The sequence below is a fragment of the Haliotis rubra genome, unplaced genomic scaffold (genome assembly GCF_003918875.1).
Source record: "Haliotis rubra isolate DU_JTF1 unplaced genomic scaffold, ASM391887v1 Scf973, whole genome shotgun sequence".
Taxonomy (NCBI): domain Eukaryota; kingdom Metazoa; phylum Mollusca; class Gastropoda; order Lepetellida; family Haliotidae; genus Haliotis; species Haliotis rubra.
This window is the reverse complement of record NW_025767716.1, coordinates 186,407-196,120: the sequence shown is the minus strand read 5'-3', so window position 1 is coordinate 196,120 and position 9,714 is coordinate 186,407. Positions and strand designations below refer to the sequence as shown.

At 38.1% G+C, this 9,714-nt stretch overlaps 1 long non-coding RNA gene across 1 annotated transcript; it reads right to left on the bottom strand.

Annotated features, from left to right (window-relative positions):
• Nucleotides 1–3,501: 3,501 nt before the first annotated feature.
• Nucleotides 3,502–4,412, bottom strand: LOC124265352. The gene is made up of 3 exons (XR_006895436.1): nt 4,320–4,412; nt 3,890–3,974; nt 3,502–3,586 (listed from the first exon to the last, which is right to left on the bottom strand). It is a non-coding gene; the product is annotated as an uncharacterized LOC124265352 (long non-coding RNA).
• Nucleotides 4,413–9,714: the final 5,302 nt, after the last annotated feature.

Below are 9,714 nucleotides of genomic sequence, written 5' to 3'. Positions count from 1 at the left end.
GCTCCTTCCCGTCTTCTTTCTTCTCCTCCTTGGCAACTGGCAACTGAAGTTGACCTTACTTTGACACAGTTTAAGAAATCTGAAACTAATGAATTACAATATAAACAAGAATATAATCAACTAAAAACTAAATATAGTACACACAAATCCTTATTTACAGATGGGTCCAAGGACGGTGGCGCGGTGTCATGTGCCACGGTCATTGGATCCAGAACAATATCTTCTAGAATACCAGATAACAGCTCCATTTTTACAGCAGAAGCAAACGCCATATTAACGGCGCTTAAATATATTCAACGACATCCCAAACATAAACAATATATCATCTTTTCTGACTCTCTTTCTTGTCTTCAGGCTATTAAAAATCTTTCTTGTAAGCATCCACTTTTATTAGAAATTATTGAATTGTATAATGAACTTGCTACTGGCCAATGCGACATCGTCTTTTGTTGGTTACCCAGCCACGTTGGCATTTCTGGGAACACAATGGCTGATCTTGCTGCTAAGGCAGCACTCAACAAATCTGTGACACCACTTCTTATTCCTTACTCTGATTACAAAGCTTGCATTGGAACTTACATCCGTGATCTGATGCAGAAGAAGTGGGACACTCAAGTAGGTATAAATAAATTACATGAAATTAAACCAACTATCGGTTACACCTACTTAGTTTGTCAGTCCAGATTGGAGGAGGTCATCATACGACGATGTCGCATTGTCCATACGCGATATACACATGAATACTTATTAAAAGGTGAGGATCCTCCGTTTTGTATCCCTTGTGATGAGAGAATCACGGTCAAACATGTCCTGCTTGACTGTATTGATTTTTCCATGAAATAAAACCTTATATTGGTTACACTCACTTGGGTTGTCAGTCCAGATTTGAAGAGGTCATTATGCGACGATGTCGCATTGGCCATACAAGGTATACTCACAACTACTTGTTGAAAGGTGAAGATCCTCCGTTTTGTATCCCTTGTGATGAGAAAGTCACAGTCAAGCTTCTCCTGCTTGACTGTGTCGAATTCTCCATCATAAGGGATAAATATTTTAATGTTAAAACTGTTAAGGATCTTTTTACCACTGTTCATGTTCATTTAATTCTTGGTTTTTTAAAAGAAATTGATTTGATCACTGATTTTTGATTAATATGCTCTGTAAGTAGATGTATTTTAATGATTGGTAGTTTAGATTGTTAACTTAGATTGTTAGTGGCTGTGCCCTCAAAGGGGGTTGACGTAGCGTAAAATTATTGTCCTCCTGAGGGGGTACGTAAGTCCCAAAACATTTCAAGTAAATTTCAGCCTACCAGGTTTTTAATCGTAGTATTTTTGTCATTTTAATGTATGGCTAAATCTCAGTATAAACGCCAATGGCTGAAGGGATGGTGTAAATCCAGCTAGGGTCCATGCAGGTAGCAAAAGTAATGTAAGCCCCCATGGGCCTTAGTATGGTGATCTACCTTCAGTTGTTGGCGATCTATAGCCCATTTTTACATTGTATTGTCTTCTTTAATTGGAATATTTTAGCTTTGTTCGCTAGTTTTATATTGATATCTGTGATTATCTAGTATTTTTACTGTCCTTCGTCGGCAGGTTTTTATAATAACTATATATATTCTATTACAATGTCAAATGTTCTCGTCACGATATGGCTGAAACATTGCCGATGTGACGTTAAATAATAACTCACTCACTCACTCACTCTTTTATATATAACAGTTTACAGATATTATAAACTCTATTCTAGCCTCTCCAATATGCCTACCTGTTTCTTTCATAGTTTATGAAACCTCGATCTAAACTGAACAAGACCACGTCTGTGTTTCAAATAGCTGTCTGTCTGAACACAAGTTTAAATAAAGAGTATTCAAATGTGCTGTGCCTTGTATCCCAATATTGTAAGAAATAAAAAAATGTGGGGAGTTCGGATCTCAGTCTCACATTAGTCTCTCGAGCTCCATGCACGAACTTTGATCATATCTGTGCCATCCACCTTTCTACTCACTTACCAGAAGTTGAGGAGATTTTAATTTCTTTTCAGGTTGAATAGACATATTCTTTGTTTGAAAGGTAAGAGTTTTAACCATACTGTCAAACGTGTTAGAATAACACATTGAAACACGTCACAATTTAATTCTGGAGAAAAAAGTCCAGAAACTCTCCGCCCTGTGGCCACTTTCTGACAAAGGATCTGACAAAATTAAATATGCAGTTGTCATGAATATATGCTAAGGATGAAAAAATGAAAAAAAATTGTTTCGAAAACTCAAAATTTAAACTACCTCGCCCATGGGCCGGCCCATGGGCGAACAGTGGCCCCGGCCCATGGGCGAGAATGTTTAATTTCGCTCAGACTTCATGTTTTGGAGGTTGTAAATGAATGAAAGCATGTTTAGAAGTAACACCACACAAAAATTACCTCATTGTGACTTAATTCGGCTAATTTAGAGCGATATTTAAATATCTCGCCCATGGGCGAAAGAAAGTTTGGCCCATGGGCGAGATTTTCTATGTTTGCTCAAAATCATGGGTTTTTTCAAGTTTGAAGGTTGTAAATGAATGAAAGCATGTTTATAAGTATCACCACACAAAATTTAACTCATTGTGACTTAATTCGGCTACTTTAGACCGATATTAAAATATCTCGCCCATAAGCGAGAAAACATTTGGCCCATGGGCGAGATTTTCTACTTTTGCTCCATATCATGCTTTTTTCAAGTTTAGAGGTTGTAAATGAATAAAAACACGTGTATGAGTGTAATGACACAATTTTCAACTCATTGTGACTTAAGTCGGCGAATTTAGAGCGAGATTTTCTATTTTTGCTCAAAATCATGGTTGTTTTCAAGGTTGTAAATGAGTATCATGACACATATTTTAGCTCATTGTTGCTTACTTCGGCTAATTTAGGGCGATAGAGAAAACATTTCGCCCAGCCAGAAGAAATGTTAGCATATTCTGCATGTAACTATTCGTTATGCACCCACATGCACCCACAAACGCTCTCACGCACGCAAATAATAGTCCTCACTTCATCCAAAGATAGAAACTATCAGTTTGTGGTGTTACAGTGACATGCGGTCAGCACCATTATCCACCAACATCCATCTCACTATGTAATTTTGCATATAGCGAAGTTTCTTTTGCTTTAAGGTGCATCCACTTGGCTAAGCAAATAGCGTCAAGTAAAAAACGTTTTTGAGGGTTAAAATGATTTATTCATGAATGTATATACTTGCAAATACAAAATGTGTTTATGGGTATTTGGCATACTCGAATTTGTGATGCACACGCGCACACACACACACACTCACACACACATACATACATATATATTATAATTCACGTTTTTAAGGGAACCCCTACGTCTATATCAAGGTAAAAATGTTCATATTTGACACATGATAAAAAGGTTCCAAATAGAAAATGACATAAAATGCAGAATAGATATCTATGTTTCAATACATATAGACCATATACTAGTACTGTATACACTGCGGTCCCACATTAGTTTCTTTTTTCTACATATCTTTGGTGAATTTTCTTTTCCAGTCCATCTTCATAACGAAGAAACACCTTGTCTGAAACAATATGACAGAGCTTGTTTGAGTGGCATTTAGAAGTTGGTGTGATGAACAACGAGGAGAGTTATGGATATACACTACTTTTATGAGCGACGTTTCGGTGTAGCTACTAACACCGTTATCAAGCAAATGATGTCACATCCTCGTTGTTCAATATAACAGAGTAAAAGAATAACCAATGGAAGAGATGTACGTTACTGGACTATGTACGATGCACAATATTATTTACAATGTCGACAAATCTAACAGTAGAAAGACATGTTAATACATTTAGTAAACCTAATGATATAATAGACGTACCCCCATCAACGGCTACAACTGTTGCTGGATACATTGTCCTATACGTTACGTTGTAACGGGCGCTGACCATGTCCCCTTCTGCAAACTGAAGCGCAGATTTGTGAATTATATTGTTCTGTGGCTAGCAATACGAGTGGGACAAAAATCTGTCTAATGGGAAAAGGAAATGTTTAATACAAGTGCTTTTTTCAACAAGCGTATGACATCAAATTGAACATAATCCATTTTGTTTACTTACAGCTTTTCATCAACTGCATAACTACATAACAGAACTATATATAAACATCACTTCTCTTGGTGAAAAATCTCAATTCACTGCAACTGTGTTAAAACTGCATCTAAAACACTAGAAGTCTTGTCGGGTCAGTCATGGCTGGTACTACATGTCACATTTGAGAATCAAAAATATATTCCTTGAGATCATACTAACCTTTGGCTTGATGGGTCTGATGAGGCTCGTCTCTATCCACGAATCATAGTGTTTTGAATAGTTCATCCAATGGACCTTCACACGAGAATTTCCTTCCTGTATAATTTTTACCTTGAACCTGATAATATAATGCAACATAATGAGAAGACATCGAACAGAAGCCCATGTCACGTGTACTGGTATTACTTAGTATCTTACATATCGTCTCAGCAATTATCTTTTAAATGCACCGACCAGAAGAAGCCATGCGTAAATTATAGGGTAACTGTGGGTTCGGAATTGCCTGCACTGTCTTTCATCAATGTGGTAAACCAGCAGCATCAGATTCCGCTGACAGCAGATATATAGCTGGGAGATTCTTACCACATTCCCGTGTCTTCATCTTTGCCCTCCATCAATTTTTCAGTAGTCTGAAACGTAATCAAATACAAATATTGAGCGCAGGTAGAGTTTATATTCATATGGCATTCCTCTGATGATAATGCCTTTTGGATTACTGTTTACGCCGTTTGATAATTAAAACGCTCTGCATGATGTTGTGTGTTTAAGCCGAGTATGCACCCATTACAAAGTTGGCTTGTTCATTACAATATCATCCACTAATAGTGAAAATGTCATAGCACCAGATTTAAAATTAAGCAATCTGTCTCACACATTACATAATTATAATTTATGATACAGATCAATCGCTCTTTAGTAGCTCACAATGAGCGGGCATGATGTTGTGAGAGTGACAACATGTACAGAGAATTCGGAGCCCAAAAGCAAAGACTCACAGCATTTGTTTCTTCCTTCCTTCGGTGTTGTTCGATAAAGCGTTGAACCTAAACGCAACGAAAATTACACAATGCCATTTAGAAATGAAATACACAATGCCATTTTCAGAAAGTGGTCAAATGTAACATGTTATATTTGGGATTACTCGAACCCACACCCTCAGAGTCAGGCACCTAATCGCCAGCACACCGCCTAGTCAGACGCCTAGACCGCTCAGCCACTGCGGCTTCCACAAAAATGGAAGTCGGACAACTGGTAGTCTAGACTGCGGACCCCTCTGATAAGTGTCAATTTGCACGGCTTTGTGTGCTAGCGATTAGGTGCCTGACCCTGAGGGTGTCAGTTCGAATCCCGGATGGGACTCAACCCAAAAAGTATTAGAGTCTGTACTTTACTAAGAAAATGTAATCCCAAATATAACATATGTACCATTTAGAAAGTCAAATTAACCTTGAGAAACCAGGATCTGTAGTTATCCAAATGATTTCATCTTAAGAATGAATTAAATAATTTTCTTACTGAAAATACTCAACATTAGATCAGCTATTCTTTATTGGTTGATGGCTTGCTATAGCTTATGACCCCTGTTTTATCCGAGGATACTGTATAATGAGCGTCATAATACCTGCTCGTGCTGTTGTGTCCCCGTTGCCTGTAACGAAATGAATGGAAGTTTTATTCAGAAAATATTCAGAAGTCATTAGCTATGGAATATAGGTGGGTACTCATTTGTGTGGAATACAAGACTCACATACCGTATTCTCGTCCCCGCTTGCTTCATGTCGCAGTTCTGCTTCCAAATCAGTCTCCTGTAGTACAGATGACTTTCGTTTCTCATCGAAGAACCTATGGCACAAGGTTTAGTACTTTAAGTATATGTTATCTTTACAATAACCTTAAACTTCCAAATGCCAATCAAACGTTGAAAAATGCCAATATCTTTGCCATGACAACTCCTTTCGTGATCATTAACATATGTAGCAGGTTACACAATGGCGGTACGCGACTATACACGGAAGTCGCTATACATACCACGGGAAATAAATCCTCGGATTGAAACTCGTAAATCTGCAGATAAAAATATTCATGTAAATAATCTTCACATCAAGAAATGCTAAAGCATCTTCGTATACCATGCCACTCATATTTGTATGTGAACTGTATGGTAGTAATAACGTGAATTCTTGGTTGCGTCTTTGAGAAGCCCTTCATTAAAGGTAACCAGTGTCGAGTATGAGTACGAACTTGACGTGAACTAGAATGGTGTACCCGGTAATCAGAAATTTGTTACATTTGACCAGGCACTTTGTAAGTATGTGTTATCTATCATTACAGGAGTGTAATGTTCTATAATGAGATGACTGTGCAGTCTGATAATCTGTGCACATGTGCATAGTACTCACGTTACTTGTTTCCATTTGTGGCTGGTCATTGCCATGAGACGCATGAAATAATATTTAACATTGCATATCAAAACAGCATGAAGAACATGGCGAGTATGGCGATAAGAACATTTGTTTCGGAGAATAATATTCTGGCTACCTTCAGTATCTGGATTTCAGTTTCCAAGGACGCATTCCTTTTCTCTTGACTCGAAACAATTGCCTGCTGCCTTTTCAGTTCTTGTTTTAACTTTTCATTCTCCCTTTTCAAGGTCAATTCGTCTTGTGTCTGTAATGAAAAATCCTTTCGGTCATCGAGTTGTGTGTGTGTGTGTGTGTTTGTGCGTGTGCGTCTCTGTCTGTCTGCCCAGTGGATCTATATATAATACCTGGTGTGGAGGCAACATAATGTATCATGTCATCTTGTAATCCCAAATCCATAATATATGTGAGCATATATTTCCTCAGCTAATACACTAAACTTCAGTAATTTAAAACTAATTCATACCTTTCCCTTTTTCATTATTTTTAAAGTCCGGTTAAAGTTCTCTTTTCCGGTCCTTCCATCCCTGAAGTCAATCAATTTCTGGTACAAGGCTTCCTCGTCCCGTGTTCCAGGTATTTCTTTAGACAACGCCCTGTTGACGGCCTTTGCTGTCTGTTTCGGGAGTTGATTATGTCGATACTGTGTCATGATGTTTGCCGCGGCATCATAACACCTCTGAGACATCACCGAAACTGCCAGGTGTTCCTTGTAGGCACCCCCAAAGTATGTCTAAAATAGAATAAAACACTGTATCTCATCTGAATGAGCATGTTCGATACGTACGCTCTGATAACTTGTTATTACTATCAATATGTTCAAAAAGGGAAATAAGAAGCCTTCCATTCCCGCAACTAGCTGACATATTAATCAATATATTGATATACTACTGACTGATCCTCTTGACATGTACATACCTTCTCCGATTCAAGGCCCACGGCTGCCATGCATTTCGCTCTCCATTCTTTATGTTTGGAGTCAAGTACTGCTGTAGTGTCAAATTGGGGGTTAGCTGGGTGGAGTCTCCGAAATGTCTACAATTATAAAGATTGTAAAGTGGTCAGTATTCGGATTTGGATTTCCCTTTTGTGTTTGTGGGAATAGATGTAAGCACTGAGTTTACAGTGTCATACGATCACAAAAAAAGTGTGTTGGAGTGGTCTAATTACCTCCACAACGGCTTGGAAGTCGCTGGTGTCCAACCCCTCGCCATGGATGTCAGGTGATTCCTCCAAACCCACTGGTTCAACAGAAACTGCCGTGCTCGTCGCGGATTATTCTGTTTATTAAACGTTAATCATTAAAAACGTCCGAGCGAATTTTGCCGCGTCGGGAGCCACGATTAACTCATCTAGGAAGCTGTCATTTCCCGTGTACTTCGTCACCAAGCAGTTCAGTTTCTTCACATTACCCTTGATGCACCTGTCTAGCTGAAATTTGCAATGGTAAACACATAACACTCAAGGGAAATTAAAGGTTTTATAACCGATTAACGCCCTTATCGAATATTATCCAATATTTTCCTCTATTTATTTGCATTTTAGAGCTTACGTAGACACGGATTGCATGGCGTACATTTTGTTTAGCATCAAGAATTTCCATTGATGAACATGTCTCGAATCAATACGATCAAATACAAGCCTAGTTTCTGATAGAAATTAACTTACTTCAACTGTAACTTTTTGGGGGCACGCAACGGACGGATACAACGCCAGAACCTGACATTCCTCTTTTCCACCGAACAATCCAAATGTGAGAACTCTGTGCACCGAAGATCCAAGCTGCCATTCTTTCCAACTTTCGTCAACTGTCGGTCAATGATAAGTGACGGGAACGTCGCCAAGTGTCGTATATATTAATGAGACGTTTTAATAGTTCTAAAAGCATATACGGGACGTTTCAAAGGAAGTTGTTACTTACAAGCCCACTCTTATACCCCTCATCATCGCTGTCAGGGAAATGCTGGTCAATCCATTGTATTCATGTACGTCTTGTATATTGAATTGAGTCAGACCCTAATTTGATAACAGAGTATTGCTAAACACACACTTAACCGAAATGAGGATATGGGTCTCCAATCGGCTGTTTCATGCTTTAAACATTTAGAAACGTTTATTCAATGTATGCAAAGTAAGTTGCTTTAAAAACGGTTTATCTTGATTTGTATTAAAAATACATAGGTAAGTAAAGTAGGTAATCAAAGTATTAACCGATTGTGCTCAAAACGGTTTCTATCATTTCATATATACACCATGTACAAATCTTGTATTCATCCTTCTTTTCATTACTGCTCTCATATTTGGATTTGGGACAACTGCACCGATCAGCAAGCTCTTACTTTTGCTTATTTGCTTATTTGTAACCTTATGGAACAAGTTTTTATGGATCACGAGTTTGAAATTGTTAATAAGCACAAAATGCTTGTTTACCAACACAGGTTGCCGAAAATAAACAATAACCATATACATCATGCAACGTCATTACTGTTTCAAATGTGCCTTATGTTAAATGATCTCTGCACAGATAACTATTTATTGCAGATAAATGTGATAAATACTTGAACATGTTAATTTAGTTTGCCACTATCTCGTTTACAATCGTACATTTCTGTGTACCATCTCAGTTTGTTGAGTATGTTAGTGCAAACATGAGGCCACAGTGTGGAACGGTCCAGTTACGTAATTTCAGGAAAGCTCGAGCGCCAGCAAAGAAATCGGTCTGTCCCATGTTTGGTCTTGTGTATTGGAGTAAACGAGCCGACGCTTTTAAGTGTATTTTGCTTCATTCCATTGATCACGCTGGGCAATTAAGTGACACTAGCTGTGGGATATACATGATGATGATGATTTAGGGTTTAACGTCGGCTTTTAGCTGTAGCCAATGTCGCCGACGGGGTAGGTGGGAGATAAGATAATAATAAATAGGTTTAAAATAAGGAGTAAACCACCGTACCCAAAAAAATATAAATGCTGGGGCATTAACCTAAGTGGAATTTTGAAGTGAAAAACTTTAAAAACATGAGAAAAAATAAATAAAAAGCCGATATTATGAAGGGAAAGGGAAAGAAGTACACTTGAGTTTATTAGTGATAGTAGATAGAGTTATTACTAAATAGTAATGATGAAAATGTTGGGCCTATGGTGGGGGGTGGGGTGGGGGGAAAGGGGATGATAAGGAAGTATAGCATAGTGGG